Source organism: Camelus ferus, chromosome 7, assembly GCF_009834535.1.
Source record: "Camelus ferus isolate YT-003-E chromosome 7, BCGSAC_Cfer_1.0, whole genome shotgun sequence".
In the NCBI taxonomy this organism is placed as follows: domain Eukaryota; kingdom Metazoa; phylum Chordata; class Mammalia; order Artiodactyla; family Camelidae; genus Camelus; species Camelus ferus.
Window position 1 is genome coordinate 72,857,544 of NC_045702.1, and position 24,037 is coordinate 72,881,580.

At 33.4% G+C, this 24,037-nt stretch overlaps 1 protein-coding gene and 1 long non-coding RNA gene across 6 annotated transcripts in view; both read left to right on the forward strand.

The window, feature by feature from the left end:
- MAGI2 (membrane associated guanylate kinase, WW and PDZ domain containing 2) overlaps nt 1–24,037 on the forward strand; it is a 1,116,223-nt gene that overhangs the window by 325,761 nt on the left and 766,425 nt on the right. The gene's annotated exons all lie outside the window — the stretch shown is intronic.
- LOC116665024 lies at nt 988–14,527 on the forward strand. The gene is made up of 3 exons (XR_004321605.1): nt 988–2,740; nt 2,788–2,792; nt 14,517–14,527. It is a non-coding gene; the product is annotated as an uncharacterized LOC116665024 (long non-coding RNA).

The window sequence follows — 24,037 nt, forward strand, 5'->3', positions numbered from 1 at the left end:
TTGACTTCTGCTCTAATTTTTTTTTCTTCTCCCTGATTTAGGCTTCACTATTCTAGTTTCCTAAGGTGGAATTTTAGGTTATTAACTTTAGATCTTATTTTTGTTTCAAATGTATATATTTATTGAAATGAAATTCCCTCTAAGCCTTACTAAGCATCCTACAAAATTTGGTTAATTGAATTTTCATTTTCATTTAGTTTAAAAGATTTAAAATTTCTCTTGAGACTTCTTATTTGACATACGTATTATTTAGCAGTGTGTTGTTTGATGTACAAACATTTGGGGACTTTTCAGCCATATTTTGCTACTGATTTGTGGTTTTATTTCACTGTGGTCTGAGAACTTACTTTGTATGGTTTCTGTTATTTTGAATTTGTTAAAAGGTAGCCCACAATTCGGTCTAGCGTTGAGAATATTTCATGTGAGCTTGAGGAGACTGCATTCTACTGTTGTTGGATGGAGTATTCTATAAATGTCAGTTAAGTCAGGTTGATTGATGGTGCTACTTAGAATGAGTACGTCTTTACTGATTTTCTGCCTGCTTGATTTCTCAATTATTGGCAGAGGGGTTTTGGAGCCTCCAACACTAAAGATTGCCTGTTTCTCCTTTTAGTTCTGTTATTTTTTGCCTTATATAGTTTGATGACCTTAGGTTAGGTGCATACATATTTAGGATTGTTATGTTTTCTTGGAGAATTGACCTTTTTATCATTATTGAAAGTGCTGTTTATCCCTGATAAACCTGCCTTGTTCTGAAGTCAGCTTGTCTGAAATTAATATAGCTACTCCGGTTTTCAATAGTGTTAACTATTTATTATTATTAATTTATAAGTGCTTTGAGGCGGTGGACAAAGTTCTTGCTTATTTATTTTAGTCCCACACAGTCCTTTGACACTATGGCATTTGGACAGATATGCTTGGTAATAAAAGCTTTGTGACTGATTAATAGGGATTGGATGTCTGAGAGTTGAACATATTATTCATCTTATAAATAAAGAGAGGAATGAGATTACAATAAATATTTCTCAATTCCCAGAAGATATATTCTGTATTTTCCAATGTGTAAAAATGAGTTTATATTTAAATTAGCAGATTCAGAAATGACTACTTCAAAGGGAAAAATATGACCTTTTTAAGTAACATAGTATTTTTAACTGTCCTGCAACTATTAAAGTAAGTGGAACTAAAAATACTGACATTTTTTTACTTTACTAATTGGGATTGGATTGAATATGTTTCAACCATGCAGACTCTGTGAATGATATTATTCATCTTTTCTGTGGCTAATAGGTGTAAATCTTTTGGAGTCTAACTAAAGTTCAAAATGTCAGACATTAGACTAAAAATCACCCACAGTAGAGGAAAAATTATTCCAACTGGTCTTTCTCAATCTAGTTTTAAATTATCTTCCAACAAAGGGCCATGTTATTTAAACCCTTCTAGTTCATAGCAGAATGAAAAATTCAATTTAGCAATACATCAAAGTACATTCTCACTTGTCCTTAGAATGAAACTGTAATGAATTAAGGGAACAATTTTCAAAAACACATGCAAATTTATTTCAAATTTATAAAGATGTAGAAGCTAAACAATAGTATGGGGCAGGCCAAAGAATTATATTCTTTGAGAAAGGTAGGGTGTTTCTCAAATTGAAAAGGAAGATCATGTTTAGGATTGTTAAGGAGTTGATGTTCATATCATTCCTAACTACATTGGCAGTTTCATTACTGCAAGCCAAATGCAGCAACATGCTTTGAATGTACACTTAGATATTTGAAAGTAGAGAAAGAAAAAGAGCTGATCCACGGAAATGAGGAGTGTAATTTCAGAAATGGGGTACTGTAAAGGGGTGAATTTGAGAAATGTCTTGTTATCTGTGATCTCAAGCTACACGCATACAGCAGGGAAACCACAAAGTTACGTGTTCCATTATTCAGGAGTTTGAGTATCCCTTCTTGTTATGCCATCATTTCTGGAGCTTTTCTCTAAAGGCCTCATTTGCAGGCAAACAGAAAAGAAAGACAATTGAAAAAGTAAGGAAGAAAAGCTTATCCAGTTGAGAAAATTTACTTCTATCATAGATTTTATGTTCAAAGGAACAACTATTAAAAAATTGTCTGACAGCAAATTGTCTAGAATCCATCATAGAAAATCTGTAATTGCAACTTAAGATGTAAGCTTGGGTTCTTTGTATAGAGGACTAGAAATGCTACCCATCAATCTACCTTTCCATCAGTCCACCTAATGACAGTGCAAAGAGGCCCCTCTGTAATATCTGTGCATCAAAATATCTATTTTTGTTTGGTTTCAACAAAAATAGATATACAAGTTGTCAAAAGAGAAGGAGCAGCTCCCCATAAAGGCAAAAGAAGTAAGTTTCAGTAAGACAATGATTACAACTGGAAGGACATACAGAATTGTATACTACCTCTCTGAAAATAGAAAAACCTAATTGTATGCTTTGAAAATGGAGTATGAAATGTGCTTCTAACAGATTAATGCTTTAACATTGCCACAGAATCAAAACACCTCAGAGAACATTGTATCCTAGGGAGGACTTATGACAATCAGAATATCTGGGAACCCCTTGTCTAATTCGAATCATTAAGAGAACAGTGTATTTTATTATTTCAGTATATCAGATTTTATGCCTGAAACTTTGAAGGAAATGTTCAGTGTATGGACGAGACTTGTTTAAAGGGAAAACTTTGCACACACACACAGGAGCACAGAATCACCTGTTCTTTACTTCAGTTGCTTTTAGCATTAACTATCTCTCCAAATAAGCATGTGTCTCTACTCTGACAAATATGAAAACATCAAAAAGAGAATTTTTATAAAAGATGACCAAATACTGTGTATCCCTACTGATTGACGTAGATATACAATACCACTGTTGGCAAGATGCAGATATTTGGATTTTTTGTATAACAAAATCTGTAGATGTTGACTACAATTATCTGTACACTACAAATGACTCAATATTACTTGGATTATATATATTATATAATTATATTTAACCTATTTGTCCATCATTCTGTGGAGATAGTAACTACCATGAAATCTACTTCAATTCCTCAGTCACTATTTTAAAGTCCTCAGAAATTCAGAGCATTATTACAATTGGTAAGAGTAAGTAGAAGATAGTTTATGCTGTGTATAACAAAATCTAATATTTCCTTCTCACAATTAGACTATACCAGGAAGTACCATAATTTTTTCTTAAAGTATATTGATGTGTAAGAAATAACCATACTAAACTCCTTTAAAATATAGTATGATCACTAAGCATGTTTGAGAGAATGTTAGACAAGAATTTCATTAATTTTTCTATTGTAGAGAAGAAAAACTTTCCTGAAAAGAGTTTTGTTTGTTTGTTTTTATTTAGGAAGTATATTTTAGCAGGTAATAAAAATTCATGCATTTTTTTTTATCAGCGATCTGGTATGTTTTGCTGATTAACCTTGATTGCTCTTTTTTACATTCCTGCTTACAGATCATATGCTTTTTAGAAGTACAGAATTTTGAGTATCATATTGTAAGCAAATGATGGGGAGGCTTGGTTATGAGAGTTGTGGTCCTTTATCCCTTTTTTTTTTTAGGTGACATAGGCAAGGCAAATATTTGCAGAACTCTAAAAAGTAGTACTTAATATTTATATGGCTCTGAAAATGTAGAGTGGATATATTTCTACTCTATGGCATACATACATAAAATCTAAATAGCCTCACTAAAGTAGAAATTTTCTATTTATAAGTAGAAGTAGAAAAGTTAAGGTGCTCACAAACCAGTTAACATTTCATGTAGTCCTTTCACCTCAGTGTTTTTACTCAGAGCGTACTATGCTCTAAGTACCTCTGTGTATTTTTCTCATTTATCCTCATAAGACTTCCCATTTTACAGGTAAGAAACTGAGGCACAGGAGGAGTAAATCATTACCCAAAGTAACATAGTTAGTAATTAGCAAAGTCAGTATTTGACTCCAAACAGTTTGGATTCACAGTTCACACTAATCATTGAGCTGTGCTGCTACCTCCAGTGTAAGACCTTAAAGTAGGGCTGCCAAGCTTAGCAAATGAAAATACGAGATTTCCAGTTAGGGTTGCCAGATAAAATACAAGACTGTATATTACATGGGAAACACACTAAAATTAAATTGGTTGTTTATCTGAAATCCTAATTTAACTAGGTGTTCTGTGTTTTATTTGGCAACGCCTATTCTAAAAAGGCATTCAAATGAATGCTTATTTTCCTACTTTGCATTACTTGTGAGGAGGTATTACTACACCTACCATGGAATATGTATTTTTTTTAATTTTTCAATGATTTTATTAAGATATAACTTTCATACTACAAACTTTCCCCATTGTAATTGTACAATTCAATGATTGTTAGCAACTTTATTTAGTTATTTAATAGTCACCACAATATAGAACATTTCCATAAATTCCAAAATCTCTCTTGTACCTGTTTACATCTAATCCTGACTCACTAACAATTCCAAGCATCAGCTGATCTGCTCTCCATCTTCATATAATTTGCATTTTGGGGGCATTTTATAAAAATTCAATTATATAATATGTAGCCTTTCATGTCTGGCTCCTTTCACTTTTCATAATGGTTTAAGTTTCTGCCATATTATTGTATGTATCAGTAGTTTATTTCTTTTTCTTCATCAGTGGTATTGCTTAATATTGATATTACTACATCTTGTCTGTTTATTTACCAGTTGGTGGGAATTTGCACTGTTCTCAGATTTTTACTATTATGAATAATGCTGCTGTAAAAGTTTGTATACATATCATTTGAGGCACATAGGATTTTTTTTTTCCTCTTGGGTAGATTGTTAGGGTTGAAATAACTGGATCTTATGGGAACATTACATTTTTAAGAAATTGCCAAATGGTTTTCCAAAGTAGTCAGATTATTTTACATTTCAATCAGCAATGTATGAATAATTCAGTTTTTCACATTTTGGCCAAATAGTGGTATTGTGTCTCTTTATATATATATATATATATATACATTTTTTTTGAAGTATAGTCAGCTTACAATGTTGTATCAATTTCTGGTGTACAGCATAATGCTTCAGTCATACATGAAGATACATATATTCATTTTCATATTTTTTCACCGTAAGTTGCTACAAGATACTGAATATAGTTCCCTGTGCTACACAGTATGAACTTGTTTATCTATTTTATAGCTACTAGTTAATATCTGCAGATCTCAAGCTCTCAGTTTATCCCTTACCATCCCCTTTCCCTCAGTAATGGTAAGTGTATTTTCTATGTCTGAGAGTCTGTTTCTGTTTTGTAAATAAATTCGCTTGTCTTTTCTTTTTTTTTCAGATTCCACATATAAGTGATACCATATGGTGTTTGTCTTTCTCTTTCTGGCTTACTTCACTTAGAATGACAATTTCCAGGTCCATCCATGTTGCTGCAAATGGCATTGTTTTATTTTTTATGGCTGAGTAGTATTTCATTGTATAAATATAACACAACTTCTCTATCTAGTCATTTGTCAGTTGACATTTAGGTTGTTTCCATTTCTTGGCTGTTGTAAATAGTGCTGCCATAAATATTGGAGTGCATGTATCTTTTTGAATTAAGGTTCCCTCTAGATATATGCCCAGGAGTGGGACTGCTGGATTATGTGGTGTATTTTTAGTCTTTTGAGGATCTGCATACTGTTTTTGAAATATGTACGTTTTAGTACTTGAATTACCTAACGTTTGTTGCATGGCATTTATTAGGTGCTAATACTCATGGTTTAGATGAACATAATGTTTTTATTCTCAATTGTTTGAAAATTTATCTCCACTTAGGAGAGAAACAGTGGGAAGGAAAGGGTTAAGAGCAACCGTGTAAGGAGGTTCCTCCCTTCTGCCTAACCTGAGACCTTTTGATCTTGACCACACCTCCTTGTGAACACAGATCATTTCACTAGCTTCGAGATAAATGAGAGTCTTGAAGGCTCTTGAATGCGCTCACATGAGAAATCCTTTTAGCAAGATATGCCTGGTTTGTCTAGATTGCTTATTGTAACCAAACTGCCACTTTTTGATTTATTAGACACACCCCAACCAGAGAATAAAAGTTAGTTAAATAGTCCTTTTATTACGTCATTTGTTAGGTAAAATACAGTTCATTCTCCATATCCACGGGCTCTGCATCCACAGGTTCGACCAACCATGGATGGTTCCACAAAGAAAAATTCCAGATTTCAAAAAAAGCAAAACTTGAATTTGCTGTACCCCAGGAACTATTTAAATTGAATAGAAAAAAGAAGAACTAGAAAAATCACTGAATAGAGGTGGGGACTAGATATTGTAGAAGCTGAATTTGAAAAAAATGAATGAATGACTAGTGTGTCTTCATTGTCCCCTGTTTTCTCAAAAGTCACAAACTCTAGATTCTATAAATATTTCAATAGATTACATCATAATAATTAAAAGAGAGAGGGAAAAAAACTTAATGAGAAGGGTATTTTGAAGTAAGCAGAAAAAATAAATGGGCTTTTAGTTCTTGATTTTATGCATAGGATCTCATGGTTGATAAATAAAATGCCTTCTTTTGGAATTTAACATAGTTGCTTAAAATAATACAGCAGTATAGCTTCTAGAAAGCTGTATTTATCAAACAATAGTTGAACAGTGATACACTATAAAGATCAGATAAATGTAAAAAAGTCTTACATTTCTATTCTCATAATCACTACAATCACCACTAAGTCCTGTGTAGACAGATTCAAGTAAGCCAAGGTCAATGTGTTGGACATATCCTGAAAGGTGGCCAAGGGATTTCACCAGCATCTGGGGAAACGACCTGCTATAGTTTCCTCTGTGGAGGGAACTTGGGACCTATAACCCTGCATATTTTTTATGGGAGCTTGAGCAAATCATTTTAGTTTTCTAGACTTTGGTTTCTTTATCCATAAAACAAGGGTGAGGAGTAAGGTTGTGTCTATAAGCTGTTACTTGGTTCCACAATGTCCCAGCTGAATTCAAGTATCATGACCTGGAGGAAATGATCTCCTGGTAGGCCTCCCAAGAGAACATTGAGAAAAGAGTTATCTTAGAAGCTCAAGGCTGCTTTTATGGCAGCAGTCAGGTTGGATCACAACAGAAAACTAATATCCTATAAGTGTAGCAATACTGGATACCAGGAGTTGATCCTTATCATTCACAGTTAAAAAGAGGTCTTCAGCTACTCAGAAAGGGATGGTTTCTGATACTCCAGTGAATTGAAAAAAGGTAAAATGCTGAATTTGTAGATAAAATGATCTGATTTCCCTAGAGGAGCAACTAAGTAAAAATGAAAATCTCTAGGCTAACAAAATGTATAGACAGACTGAGATATTTATACTGATTATACCCTCACTTAAAATAGCCCATCCTCTCTCCTACATTCTATCATTATTCCTCCCTTTTCCACCTAAGATTAGCAAAGAGAACATAATTAACTGCCACCAAGAAGCATGTTCCAAGAATCTTCATGAAGTCATTGAATCTGTCTGAAATTTGAAAAAAGTTTCTACTCTTTTAACTTCATATTTTAATGAATTAATGCATTGTCTTAGTGCCATGTAAGCATAGCCCATGTAGTTTAATGATATTCAATTAATTATAGTGTATATTATATCATGTATTACTAATATGTTACTTATGTACACTACATATATTTTAATCTTAATTTTATTTATATTGGCAGAAAGTACTTATTTTTATACACATTTATTTAAATTATTATCATATATATATATACAAAATAATATTTTATATTAGATAGCATGTTAATTTCAAAGAGACCTAAACAATTGCCAGAGAAAAGTAGTGGCTAATATTTTTACCACTAGTCAATTTTCTTTATTATTCTAATTATACAGAGTATCCCAATCTATCTGATTCTTCTCCTTGTTTAACAGAAACAAGCTGTTGCCACGGAATCATAGAATAGGCTGAAGACTTGAGAGAATGAAGGAAATCTAGTGCAAAAAGAGAATGTTAAAAAAAAGTCAGTGATAAAGATCCTTTGTTATAGAATGGAAAGTAACATCATCATAACTTCTAAAGAAACTGGTTTTATTTCTGCTTCCAAACCTATAATTGCTACTTGTGCATCTTCCTGTTATACTTTTTACCCTCAGCCCCTTGATAGCAAAAGTGGTCAAGAAGGTATTAACAGTTGGAACGGACATTTTCATATGTCCTGTCTGTGCATGTATTATATCATCTGTAGGAAGCAGATCGGCCATACATCATTCATCTTCTTGGACATAGTGCCTCCATTTCTGAAAAACTTTCTCAAAGTATTTAATGTTAACTATAAAATTTTTTATTGCACCACAAAAGAGGAAGCAACGTAATTACTTTAGCAACACACTCAACCATAAGATAGTGGATTGACAAAATAAAACATAATCATTAAAATCATGGTTATGAGATGCGGTAGTAATAGAAAAAGTGAAAATGATATACATTAAGTTTTTACGGGCATGATATAAAATTGTATACACTGTATAAGTTATATTTAGAATGCTTATGAAAAAATATGAGAAAAAATCTCCAAAATTCAAACCTTATTTTTAAGTTGATGGGGTTTACATTTAAATCTTTTTTCTATTTGCCAAAATAAGAATAGATAACATAAATGTTTAATTATAGTGCAATAAATTAATTGACGGAAAAAAGAGTCTAGATATATTAAAAACAAATTAGGAAAGCTAGACCAAATGACTTACAAGATCAGCTATGAGTTCCTTTAAATGTATAATTTATTTTCTAAGTGGTTCATGGATATTTTTGTTAAATAGAGATAATTTTACTCTTTTGAGGCATTTGAACTAATTCAAAATTTTAAGATTATAAGAGACAGTGAAATTACATAACCAATGATTTTTCAAACTTTCATTGGAAATGGACTCCCCTCCACCCTTCAATAAAAAATTATATGGGATAGCAGTAGTTACAAAACAAATGAAATAGAAATTTTGGGAGCTAGATCACCCTCCTCTCCACCACCTCTCTACATACTCATAACCTTTTAATTATGTAATACATGATGACCCCTGTGTAACACAGTGCAGCAAACAAAACCCAAGAAACCACCTTAGAAAGTCACATTTTATTTTTCAAAAAAGAAAAAAAAAAAAAAAAACCTGAACAGCTCTGAGAATCTAAAAACTAGGGACAGGTCCAGAACCAAAAACTAGGTCACTGAAGTTCTAATCTATTGTTCTTTCATTTATACAGCTATTTTCTTATAAACCAGTGTATACTTCTTTTAAGAAAGGGGGAATAAATGAAACGTGGAGTATCTTAAGTCAAGACAAGCTTTCAGGGGTCATTTTAAATTGTTTGCCTGAAAGTAGTGAAGCAATTTTGGCTCAAATATGGAAATCTGGTTCTAATTTGTTATTTCCTGTGCCAGGTTCTCCTTTTGATCCATTCACATCCAGGCCAGTGCCAATTCCAATTTTCCCAGTTAGCATTGTTAGTACTTACAACCTTCTGATGTTCAAATAATTTTTTAAAAAATCAATATAAAAATGTTTCTAAATATTGTTTTACATTTAGATATAATTTATTTTTGTAAAGATCTTTTGATTATTTTATTTTATCTATTTGATTTATTTTAGCACATCAAAACAGAAGGCTATGTGTGTGAGAAAGTTTCATAATGAAAGTATTTTCAAAGCAAATTCTTTCTGTATCTTAAGTCGTTTGAGGGAAATAAGATCACAGGTCTGCCAGCTTTTCTTAATGAGCATGATAGTATATATTTCAGGGTTATGGACCTAGGGTTTCTGTTACAACTACTCAATTCTGATGTTGCAGTGGGAAAGCAGCTACATCAATGCAAATGAATGAGGTGGCAGTGTCTCAACAAAACTTTATTTAGAAAAATAGGTGGACAACCCATGGCTTATAGTGTACTGCCCCTGCGTTAAATGATAGTAAAATTCCAAAGTCTGAATGAGCACGTGAAGACACAGTCCATGTAGAAATATATTTGAAGCTCATAAGTAATTGATAATAAAAGAATCAAGGTTTCTAGGGAACTAGAACTTAAAACATTTTTTTCTGCCATATGGATCTTGTACAAGGGGATTATTTTTTCTCTTTTTCATTAAATCCATAATTAGTGTTTGAGGATCATGACAAAATGTAAAAACAGAGAGAGAGAAATTAATATGATGATTAGAATAAAGGTCATGTATCCTTAGTTCCTCAGTTACAATTTTTTTCTCTGCAAGGTGGCAGTTTTCAAGCTATATATCTTTGCCACTTAGTTAAATGAGTTAAATAATGACAACTGCTTCCTTGATCAGGTTATATTAGTCAATGCCAGCGAATTATCCAGAAACTATAAGATGAAAGAAACTATAACATTCATAGAATTTTTTTTAATAATTTTACCAATTTCAGTTGAGTTTATTTTGGAAAGTAAATTACATTTTTCAGGGTGTTACAACACAGCATGTACCTATGTGGAAAAAAAAGAGAGAGAGGAGAGTGAGAGAGAAAAAAATAGGTCTTGCATAGTCAGCCTGGTTTGAATTATTCATGAGTGAGCAGGTGGTAGAGATGGTAATGGAATTTCTCCATGATTATCTGCTCCTTTCAACTATATCTAAGTAAAACAAAGCAAAAGTCATATGACATAGCTAAAGGAAAAAAAATGAAACTCTTTCCATTTGAGGCAAGATTTTAATGAAGCATGACAGAGATCTGGATCTCTGAAAAACAAGTTTGCTGCTATGTTTTACATTTGATTTCTTCATAATAACCCACCATCATTTATTAAAAATTCATGTTGCTAGTGAAGAGTTTTGATTACTTCAAAGGTTTATTTCCAGTTAGAAAACTAGGAGTGGGATAAGAAAGATTTTTTTTAATGAGAGTATTTAGAAAACAGAACTGGGTCTATCAACTGGGAGAAAGCTTAACTCTAAACATCAAGCTAGCAGATATTGTTTGTTTTAAAAGTCATGGTAGGGGGGAGGTGTAGCTCAAGTGGTAGAGTGAATGCATAGCATACACGAGGTCCTGGGTTTAATCCCCAGTACCTCCTCTAAAAATAAATAAGTAAATAAACCTGATTATTTCCCCCCACCAAAAATAAATAAATAAGTAAAATAGTGGTAATACTAATTTTTAAAAAAAAGTTATAGGAGTCACTTACCCTTGTTGCATTTGCCAATTGAAAAAATTCAGCTAATGTTATAATATGGGAGTCAGTTTTAATGAGGACCAGTTAGAACGGCTAACAGTCCATGTAAACTGCTTAGATATGCTAATTAAAATTTTCCTCTCTGTCACTGGCTGGTCCAGATATCACTTATGAGCCACTACGTTAGGGCATAAAATCCAATCAGAGCCAGTGACACATAAGGAAATATTTGAGGGGGCAGAAAAAAGTTGACCCTAAAGAGGCTACATATGACAGAAATTGGGAGAACACCATTTGGAGCCTGAGAATGGCATTTCCAGCCTGTAACAGAGAATGAGAGAAACCAGGTCATTGGTATTATCATTTGAGTTACTCGATCAAATTTGGCTGAAGTTAAGCCCTACCTTTCCTCTGCAGCATAAAGTTCCCTAAGAAGTACACAAAAATAAGTCCAGAAAAGTCCTGTTTTTTCTTTGGAAGTTTTAATTAAATTAAATACCTCCCAAGGGCTAAGGCCCAAAACAAACACCAAGGTTACCTCAGAGGAGCTGTGACACTTAGGAAGAAGGGGCAGAGGAATCAGAACTTGTATTTTGTTGCAGTGCCCTGTCCTGGAGATGTGTTTACTTTGGAGAGCTTTGAAAAGGTTACATGTCATTGGATCACTGCAAGTCTTCTTTATCCCTCAAAGCAAAATCAAAGTTTTAGTTTAAAATATAGGCTGCTGAGGATCGAATACCCCTGAAGTACTTAGATTCCTTATCCAACTAAAACAAAGAGGAAAAAACACAAACTTTGGAGTCAGGTGGACCTGGGTTTAAATACTGGCTCCAACCCACTTACTAACTCTGCAACCTTGTATAAATTATCTTGCTTCACTTAAGCTGACCCTCTCATATGTGAAATAGTAATAATCATGTAGGAATCATGCAGGAATTTTGATAGGACTGCATGAGTGCCAATAATTAGGTAAAATATTTAAGTACAGGATCTAGCAAAATTCAAAGGTTCATCATCAGTATTAACAGTGTTTATTTCTGTTTTACATTTTCCTGGACAGGTTTCCTGTAAATTGTATCTCCCAAGGCTACTAGAGAAGGAATCTAGTAACATTTATTCTTTACCGAATAGAAAATGTTTACAATTACTGTAATCTGGGAGCAGATTTGGGGAAAAGGCAAAGTTCTGCTGGCTTTCTTTAATTCCCATCCTGAGCCTACAATGATGTAAAATGATGTCATTGTTTTTCCTGAATGAACACTTAGCTCTTCCAAATTGTATCCTATATATTTAATGAATAGAAATAATAAAAAATAATATGTGACTTTTTTACAAGTAGGTTCCAGTGTAAGTTAGTAAATGTACGTGTGCTGCTATCTCTCCGCTATGTTTGCTGTGTTAAACCTTTCTAATCCATCATTGCTCCATCTCCTTTGAGTGAGCACCTGTCTTCTGAATTACAATATAGTGCTTTAGGACGCTAGTACCCGTAGATCAGAGTTGGACATGGCGTTAATACCTACTTAACCATCCTTGTTCTTAGGTATTTGCTTACGTTTATCACATCAGTAAATACTGATTTTACATGATATCATATATATGTTCTATATAGGCTGTGTCACATTTTGAAATTAGCCACAGTAGGTTAACATAATTATTTACATGTATATTTATGTCATGCAGTTATTGAAATTACACAGCAATTCACTCCTTAACTCCAGAAACCTTGGAATGGCTTATATCTCTATTGCCTGATGCCTGTTATACACGATTAAATCAAAATCAATTTCATACAGCATAATAAAACAATTCAGAAATAGCCATAACAATTTTTAGGGTCAAGAATCCAGGCCTAAAAAGTCAAAGTGAGTTCAGAGATGAAGAAGTCATCAACCACACAGTGACATAAAGTCAAGTATTGCTAACGTGGTAATGACACATACATCAGTGATTCTCTAAGTAAACATTTATACCTCAGACAATTGCCATCATGAAAGGGATGCTATGATATGAGGCTTCAGTGATGTGTGCCATGTTTTAATGTAACTAATCCCTAAATGCTCATTGACAGGTAGAGTCCCATTTGCTTTGTCTCAGGTAGAATGGCCCTTTGAAGCTGTCATTGTTTCAGAGATGGGAAGATTTTCAGTGGTGCATTTTACATTTCTGTGGCAATTTTCTGAATTTATTAATCATACTTTTAAAAATTTCCTTTTTCCTCTAAAGAGAAATGATGGTATAGGTTTAACATCACACTGCAATCCCTAATCCCTGAAGAATATGATTTTAAAGTAGCATGATCCAGAAGCCCCTATTCTGTAACCAAAAGTGTGCACTGAATGGACTCATTCTTCATGACCAATGGAGTGGAGATGAGTTTCCTGAGAAGCCTCATATCTCTCAACATATTTTATGCAGACAGAATTAAGGATGTATGAATGATATGAAAGGAATTCTATCAATTCAAAAGAAACATTTCCAGGAAGTTCTGCCTGGACACATTGAAGAGCTCTTACCAAAACACTCTGGGCTGAGTTGTAGAGCCAGGGTAGGCTTATTGATTAGTGTGAAGCTCAGATGTACCTCACAGTCTGGTAGAGACGTTCAACATATGACAGAGGACTTGCCTACACAAAATAGAAGTAAATATCATCACCAAATATTGGAAAGAACACATTTTTGTAAATACTATTTTCAGAGCTATTTTTTATGATTATCATTAACATAGATCATCATGCATAGATTTAGAATCCAATGAATATATCAGAAATTTTGAGCTGGACTCCCAAGTAATCCAACTGCAGGGAGACCAGCTCTGGAACACTACTGCTACAACCAGCCTCACCCCATTTATTGACCAGTGAATGGAGAAGCACTTCACCTTTTCTACACGCTGACACGTGTGAGCGGTACATTCCCAAGGGCAGATACACACGGTCACACACTTTCTGATCAGCTAGCTGTAATTACCCCATTCTTTTAATCTCCTACTTAAGAAAATGATCATTATACTATTAATATCTGATATAATATCTAAAAGCAAATTATTCATAATTTTTATTGCCTTATAATTTGCAAGAAACTACTCATGACACGCAAGATGGACACCAATATGCTGTGGGTCCCTGAGGTTTGAGACCCTTAGCAAGAACTAGAACACACATCTAGGGACTCTTGGAAGGAGGCTGCAGCATCAGTGAGGCACAATTTACCCCAGCAGTGTGAAGGCCTGCATCATCTAATTCAATTGAGAAGACCAGTTCCACAATTCAAGCACTCCACCGTGACTGAGGTGTAGCTGCCTGCTACTACACTTTTTTTTTTTTCTGGTATAGATAGAGGGAAAGAGTAGCTGATAACAGAACCCTCAAATGCGGCTGAACGAGGCTCTTGGAGTGAGTGGGAAGGGCAAAGGAAGTGCACAGCAGAGCAGGGCTTCAAAGGCGAGAGCATCACTGTGAACTGCTGGTGAAACAGCAGCAGCCTGTATTCTCCTGCCAGGTAAGCATGGCAACGGGTTTAACTGGGTGGCTTAGTTGGAGAAAAGGTACTAAAAAGAATAAGGGTCTTAGAGGCATTGCCTTAATCAATGACACACAAGTAAAAGCTACAGCTAAAGTACTAGTTTTTGCATGTAGGATAGATAAGACTTTTGGTAATAGGACAACTTCTGAGTCACACACAGAGACGAAGAGGGAACATCAGCAGGAGAGTCATATTTGAAAACAAAGAGCAAGGTACATACATGTAGAGAGGTACTGACAACAGTTGTTAGGAGTGCTGGCTGGCCCTGGAGCTAGGTTGAATGTGTTTGAATTCTGACTTTGCCATTTGGCTATGTGATCTTGAGGAACTTCTTTAACCTCTCTATGCTTTAGTTCTGTCTTCTCTAAAAGGGCATAATAATTGAAATTACCTCTTACATCGCTGTTGCAGATTAAGTGAGTTTATGTAAAGCATTTCAGACAGTTCTTGACTTAGTATTATTTGAGAGGAAGTCTAAGCTCTTATTGTTTTAAGAGTATGAGGTTATTAAAGACATCATTTTATGTGTGTACTTAAATTTAGCCAAATTTATCAGGTCAAGTTGCTATGATTTTCATGTTAGAAATATATCTGTAGTTGAGTCAAGTTATGTCACAGATTAAGAAGCTCAATTCAAACCTAAAATATTTTAGAAAGTATGTGTGGAATAAAATACGCCTTTTGAAAAACAAATTAGGATTCCTAAGTCCTTCACCTTAATAATAATCAGCAGAATGGATCATTTGGGCCATCAATAAAGGAAGCAGAAAACACCCAGCTGGCAAAAACACTCCAGCTCATTTATTCATTTTATCCCTGTATCTTTGACACTGATGGCATTTTATTGTTTGTTTCATTCTTAGAGGAGAGACATCAAATCACTTGTTAGCTACTGCCTTAGTGTAATAAATAGTAGTCATCGGCTTGAAGAAATGGGCACCTTCTTCTGAACTTAGAACACAGAAGTAGGGATACTATGAAAAGAATTTTAGTGAATTTTTTTAATAACCTTGTTCTCCAGACATAATTTGCATTCCTAATCCTGTTACTCCCCAAAAATGAACCTTCTAGAATCAGTAGTATGAGATACACACATATTCTAATGTCATTTAGGAAATCAAAGAATAGTGTTACTTTCTCCAGGAACTTTTTCTTGAGCTCAAGGACAAGATAAGAGCTCCTCTGTACCTACACCTAGTTATAGCCTTTGCTCCACAGTCTTTTAATGTCCTCCTCAACTGTCCCTTCTTGCCACTAGGACTGTATGTTTCTTACTGTAGGAATCTTGTCTTTGATACCTTTTTTTCCAGTCCACGGAATTTAGCAGAGTGCCCTGCACGTAATAGGTGATCAATTAGTATTGAAAAAATAAGCGAGGACTCTCTAGGTAATAGGAAAGTAGTTTCCATATATTCTGAAGTGAGCATATATTGCTTTTATAATTTAGGAAAAGTGAGTGAATGCAATTTAACAAAAATTAGACCTCAAAAAATAATTATTGAATGAAGAATAAAAAGAAAAGAGGAAAAATATTAATTCAGGCCAAGTACCAAAGTATATATCACTCACATAGTTGGGATACTTTGAACAATGAAATAAAGCTGTTTTTCATAATAGAAGGCAGTTTTTTTCTTATTTAAAACAATTCACATTAATCCATTAATTATTATTTTTTGTAATATGTGGTATTGTTTAATATGTAAATAAGTTACCAGTACAAGCTGAGGGTTTGTTTGAGTGCAGTCTGTAACATTATATTTACGTATACCTCATTGTAAGACTCTTTTTTACTATGAGATAAAATTTGGAGTGAAGCAAGAATACTCTTGGAATATTTCTGTATTACTGAAATACTAAATACACTTCATTATGAAATGTTCTTATTTATTAAGTGGTCTCTATCTGGAGAGTTGCTTGACAGACAAAAAAGGGCTCAGTGCATTTTCTTCCTTTCAGAGTATTGTGTATTTGCACTAATAGGATTTCTTTTGGGAGGTGTTTTCATATTACAATATTTTTTATTATTAAATGAAACATACATTACCACCTCTACTTTGGCCATATATAGCAATGTGTAAAGTTCTTAGAAGGCCTATCTATAATAACCAGCTCTCCTTTTTATATTGATTCAAGTCATATTTAATACTGAAGTATATGTGTAATCTGTGAGAATAAAATCATTTTATGCTTTAAAAGTTACTTCTTTTTTAAAAAAGCCTTCAACACTACCTTACTCTCTAATCTATTAATATACAGTGAAATACCTTAATAACATTTTTCAGGGAACTACATGTTTTAAATGCTATGCAGGGCAATATTACCTTACAGGCATTGTGCCAGGGCTTTAGAAATGAGCATTAAGTGTAGGACCAGGCTAACTTGGAGGAGAGGCATTATAAAATGATCACTGGGCATACTGCAGATTCAGACTGTTCTCAGATGGGGGAACAGCATCTGGCTGGAACTTTGGCATCAGGAGACTAATGAGTGTTTTTTAGTACAAGCAGTTGGCTCAATTAGTATGTGACTTACCTTGTTTTATTTCACCATCGCCTGGCCTCCTTACCTATGACTATTTTTCCATTGGAGAACCTTTGAAGTTCATAATAGTTTCACAGACAGGAATATGATCTGATATTCTTATCTTCTACCAAAAAAAGATAACTGGAAATGTAGGAGGTCTTCATTTAGAAAGAGAGAGAGGTTTAAAAAAAGAAAAAGAAAGAAGAGAGAGAAGCAGAAGATATATAGAAAGATGCCAAGTGGAGAGGCACTCAGTGCTGGAAAAACATTCACAAGAGGTAGATGGCTTGACAGTGCTGTCCTGAGCTTACAGTGTCTGGAAACATGGGGAAAGACTGAATGTTAAAAGAGGAGGTATCTTATCTTGGGTGCCCTGTGTGTGACAGGGTACATTTTAAGATGACAACAGAGAACCTTGAATAGAAATGTACATTCAGTGGAAAAACTCTGTATGCCAAGTGAAAGACTCATGGTGTTCTAATGATGCAGTAACTAAAGGAAGGAATTATTTACTGGCACTTTCAAATAGAAATTTTAGATGTAGTGTAGTCCTTCAAGAATACAGATCATTCTCAAACACTTAGGTCATCATGCCTCTTTTTTCACTTAAATACTTCATGATTGTGTTTAAGGAGGAGGATAAAAATTGTGGCAAGTTGGAAATAGCGCAATTTAACTTGGTTCCTGGGACATCATCTTTGTGTAGTGAACATTGATTGCAAAATCAGCTTTAAAGAAAATTAAAATGAACAGTGATCTCAACTGTAGGAAACTGTCTGTAGAACTGTTATTTTTAAAGAAGAATCAATATCTTACACCATTAATGATACTAAGCAAAGAAAATTCGTGTTGTTACAAAGATCGATTTTTTTTCCCTTTATGTACTTTCATATTGATCTAAGAATTCACAACTTAAACTGCTGGGGTTATAATTTAAATATTACTAAATGAAGAATTTGGAGGGAAATGCCATAATGTTATTATAAGTTATTTCTCCCTTTATTGTTTTATTTTTATATACTTTCAAGTCACTCAGCTCTATTTCATATACACACACAATGGCAGACACAAAAACTTTATTTCCATCATTATTGCAAAAACTACTCATTTTGGAGTAATACTTGCTTTAAATCTTGAACTAGAGAAGTCAAACAAAGCTCTCATCTTTGTGGGTAAGTTTTGACTCCCCTTCTGGGTCATTGGTGCATGTTCACTGTGTGTGCATTTAGAGAGACAGCAGATGCCAAATGAGGATATTAGGAAGAAAAGAATAGTTCAGATTTGGGGCAGGATGTTTTAGGTTAGAAAAGAAGTTCAGAATGCATGTTTAGGAGTATTGGTATTAGAGCAGAGAATGTTTCAGATAACTGTCATCCTACTTCAGATATTCTTCAAACTGAAAAAATTACAAAAGCAGAAATGGACATTCAGGCTTACCGATGGCTTTTCTGCTTATACTACTTGCTTATTAACCATTTCGAACAAATATTTTTCTTTGGTATGTCCAATCCATAGGCATTCCAAAGACATTTTGCCAAATATTGTAATGGACTACTGCAGAAGAGTTAAGAGACTCTTGCTACTCACACTGGTGTACACTGTTGAATACTTTGCATGACCTATTACTATACACATTTGATAATAAAGTAGAATTTTAAAATATTAAACTTACATACTGTGTAAAGCAACTCTGCATTCAAAATTATTAGCGTTCAGACCCACCCAAAGTCCTACATGTGGGAAACAGACGAATTTCCTAGGTAGCTGAAGGATTTGCCAAAGGCAATTTTCTTTTCTTTTTTCTGTTCTGTTCTTTTCTTCATGGTTATATACAAACCATAACTAAATAACAAGTGAGTATCACCAATTATGAAATATTTGTTTCAGCTGCCTTGGCAAATATTTAAGAAAATGAGAACATTTGTTTTTGTTTTAAACTGAATGGTATAGAAATGAGCAACAGTTGTTGCTGTGGGGGCAACAGAGATATATCCAAAGAGTCAGCAAGAAAAGGTGTGTTTACTGGGGAAAGCTGTTTAGTTTTAACAAAATGTAACAGTGGGGTTTTTTTTTTTTTTATGATGTAGTATGCTAAACACCTGCCTCAAAGTCACTTGAAGAATGTACACAAAATGCAGAGTCAATGATGCTACCCTTCACCTTTTGTTCCAGAAACTTTGGGGATGTGGGACCAGGAAACTGAATCCGCTCCCCAGGTATTTTTTTTAACACCCTTTAGTGTTCCAGAACCAAAAGGGCATACCTTATATTTAAAAGGGAGATACATTTGGAAGGAGAGTTCGGAGCCAGAGTTTAGAAATATAAATGTCAGCCTGAGGTTTAGGTTTTATTCAGGGAGGAATGGAGAGCCATTTAAATTTAGCAGGGAAAGGACACAATTGAAAGGATACTTTGGGAAGGTTAACATTGCAGAAACATGAGATTTGTTAGAATGTTAGAGCAGAAGAAAGAGTATGGCAAAATAAAAGGTTGTAATATCCTAACTAAGGTAGGGGCTATAACAGCAAACAGGATATGATGGATTATAATACATTTCAGAAGAATTCACTAGTAATTTCCTGAATGTAAGAAATCACAAAGTGGAAAAGATCAGAGATGAAGAAGAAGTTTGGAGCCTGCCTGATTAATGTCATAAGAAAAAGCCAAATTAGAAGGAAAGTTGTTGGTTGGTTGAAGTGATGAGAAGACTAAGTTTGATGTGTACATGTTGAGCTGAAAGGAAGTTCATAGAATTAAAAAGTGCACAACAGAGTCAAAAGATAACAGTGAGGTTGGAGAGGCAAAGGCTGGTGGCAAGATCCTTACATTGAGAGTAAAAGGCAATATTGACTTTTTACTGCCACTCACATATTCACCTGTATTTATTTGTAGATATTTATTTCCCTTATCTAAACTTTTAATGAGAAAACTTTCCCTACCTGACGCCCCCAAATGCCTTCCTTACCTTTTACACAAATACTTTTCCCTTATTTGAACTTAGTAAATTTTATTTTGATTTTACATAAGGAAGGCACCCTGTTTCCAAAGGAAGGAATCCTTGCCTTTTTCTGATAGAGGATGATGACTAGTCTGTTTTTAGTATTATTATCTTATATATTAGTGCATTGAAATTCCAGGTAAAGGAACTACTAATTCTTGCTGAAGGTGGAATTGGTTATTGAAAGATGTGTAAGAGTTCAAAAGACAGAGAAAATGAAAGAAATCATTTCATGTTGAGAAATCAGCAGTATGGTAATGGATGAACACATGCTATCAGAAGAAAACAGCACTAGAAATGTGTGAAGTTCATGGTAATCTGATCCTGCTAAGAGTTCTTAAAGAACATCTTGGTCTTAAGTTTTAAAAGTTTAAATTAATGTTATGGACATTAGCTTACATTTTTAAAACAATAATGTAGATATATATTATAACAATGTATGCTAATTGGAACTCCAGATAGAACTCGTTTATTTTTGTATAGTTGCATTTCAAATAACCTAGGCAACAATGAACTGAAATGAAATTAGAATAGCTGGAATATTTAATATTTTCAAGTAGTTTGAGCATGTCACTATCCAAATTTTTTTTAAAAAATGACTATGGGCTCTTTGTATATAGGCTCTAAATAAGATTATCATGATAAGCTGTATTTTTCTTTACCTTAAGCTGCAATGCAGAAATGCATTTTAACCTCTGATTCCAGGCAAGCTTTTTTGTATATGCCACCCTTCTGGCCAACTGTCACTGTGCCCACAAATAGTGATTGTGGGTAGAGCAGAGGAAGCCAAGACTTGTTGCCAGATGAAGGGTTGTAGCTTACATACATTAATATTGCATTGACCGGATATTTGTTGTATCATTGCAGGTATTTTGGTTTATTGTAAACCTAAAATAAAACAAGCAAGAATAATCACAGTAACACATCTAGGCATCATACAGTATGCCACCATAAGATTTTTTTAAAATAATTGTAAAAAATTAATTTTTGCAGACACAAATTCTTCTTTTTCCACATTTCATAATAATTCTGCAATTCAATATACACAGAATGATGCTTTCACAAAATAACTAAGATTTTATTTTCTCTGATTTCAGAATGTTCATCTAAGTGTTCCTTAGGGCCACTATAATTAGGAGTTATTGAAATTTTTTTTCCCATAAAATTTCTAAACTTTGTGATTACTGCTATTGCCCAAACTTTTGACTAAAACATTTTTCTTTTAGAATTCAGCATACAACTTAGGGGTGCATATATGTTTTTCTATTCAGATTATAGATAGTCTAAAAATGAGAAGCTGGAATACTTAATGAAAACACATACAAAGTTTTATATAAATATATGCATAATAAATTATCTAAATGATAGGTTCTTATAAGCAAATTAATATTTTTAAAATGTCAAAATCTCCTTATGTTCCATCCTTGTAAATTATATAGGAAAGCAGAGCAACCAATGGAATGAGGAAAAACTGACTTGAGTTTCACATTTAGCAACAGCTATTTATACATTATTTAGTTTCCTATTTTTTATTCTACTATAAACGTAATAACTCATTATTTTGGAACATCTTCTGCACAATTTTACTGTATAAAGTGAATCTCTGCTAGTAAATGCATCACTTAACATTAAATTAACAAATATTTAGAGTTAAACACATTGTTTCTTACCAACCAGCAGTAATAGTTTTAGTAAACCAAGGCAATCTCAAGGAAGAATATACCATATTTCAAATCAGAGTGTAAAGAGTCACCCAAAAACAAATCTACTTACAGAATTTTCTTTTTTATCAATTTTAGCTTGTTTCTGAGAAGTTAATAAATACAGTTATACCAGAAAGAATAAAAAATTTTTTAACAAAGTATCTAACTCAATCTACTGTGTGACCATTTAAATAAAGAAAACTTTCAAGATGATATAAAGTATTTGACTTTGATAATACTTGAATAATATCAATCCTGTAAAATATTTAAATATCAAAACTCAAGAAATGTAGTAGATAAATACACCTACTACATCAAATCTGTATATGAAAGTACTGCATTGTCGCATACTTAAAGTTTTAATTTTTCAGAAAAACCTTTTCCAAACCCATGTTCCCAAGCCCTTCTTTCAATTCTATGATTAAAACACTTTGTTCAACAAGTAACATTTTAATAATAGTGAAATAACAAGTTGTCTTTGGTCGTCTTCTAATTCTAATAAAATACTAGCAATGCCACTACTCAGAAAATCCGTTCACCAATATTCTGACCTTGAAAGCCACTAAATTTTCCTCTGTTTTAAAAACTGGGACTCAGATCAATTTGTTCTAATCACATGGACAAAGTACAAAAAGGCATAAGGTACATTGGAATAGTTTTATGTATGGCTATTTTTAAGCAATAATTCTATAATGTATAAATATAAAACTGAGCAATTGATATTTTATACATATTTTTATACATATATATGTATAAAATATAAACATTTGATTTAGTACTTAATGATCTGGCCTTAGACATTTTCTTCTCAGTTTTCTTATCAATGAAATGTGAGCTAGAATTATCTTCAAAATCCCATTTTATTGTAACTTTTAGTTATTGTATATTTCCATCAAATGAACATTGTCTTCCACATTTTTAGAGTTCCTTTTCAGAAAAGGTCTAAGGAAAGTTTATTAAATATCATCAGTAGTGGAAAATTTATATATTGCCTGAATAAATATAATTTTGGAAAATGGTCAAAAATCATGTAGAACCAAGGCTGATTGGCAAGTTGAGTTAACAAGTGAACAAATGTTACCATTATTTTGATTTTTAAAATAGCATATGATTATAAAGAGGCTTTATTTTATCATATGCCATCAGCTAATCCTGAAATCAATTCTGAAAGTCATGTACATTGGTAATAACTTACAGCTGCAAAAAGTAACAACTTTGAAGGGCCAACTGCTATTTAATAGTATAAATTCTGCTTTGTTAAAAATCAATCTTATGAATTCATGTAATAACTAGTATCTATTTCTAAGATTAGCCTACGTAAGTATACCATGATTACAGAGCTAAGAAGAGCTGTATTACACTGAGTATGTAAATACCTAAACGTATTTTCATCTAGGCTAACATTTCATCAGAGGGAATATCATCCATTGTCACTTCAGGTAGGACATGCTACAGATAGCTTATTAATACAAGCACTGTTCTTCTGTTTCTTTTGTTTTGATCTCAAGAGTCCAATCTAACTGTAAGAAACAATGTTCTTAAGGCCAACATTTAGTCACATCACTCACAGCCACATTGTATGAGGGAAGGGTGGAGGTTGTGGAATGACTGAGTCATCAAGCAGGGCTTTTATACATAGTACCTGTTCTCAAAGTGAATGTTCCAGCCTTGTTTAGGACTGTATATTTTTTTACTAAACCAAGAAGAAAGTCAGTTATTGTATATGGTCTGAGTGCATACGTTGGAAAGATTTGTAAGTCATTTGTTAAATTATAAACATGATTCTGGCCAAGATTTTTTAAATCAAAACCATAGCCTACGCCAGACTCTTTGGGCTACTAAATAAATTATTCCTACTGTTAATTATGAAATTAATTTGTCTGTTAGAATATGGTAGCCAGAAAGATCTGTACAGTGTATTTTTACCTGGATGGAAAATTCTACTCCAATCCGTGTAGATAAGATTCAAGGATAAGTTGTTTCGTGTAATGGAATTTTCTTCAACATACAAAAAATATTTTTAAACTGAAGACCCAACAAAAAAATGAAATGCGAGTGAAACAGTTTGCTTGTGTCAACGGCATTCTACCATCATAAGATGGACATGTGGA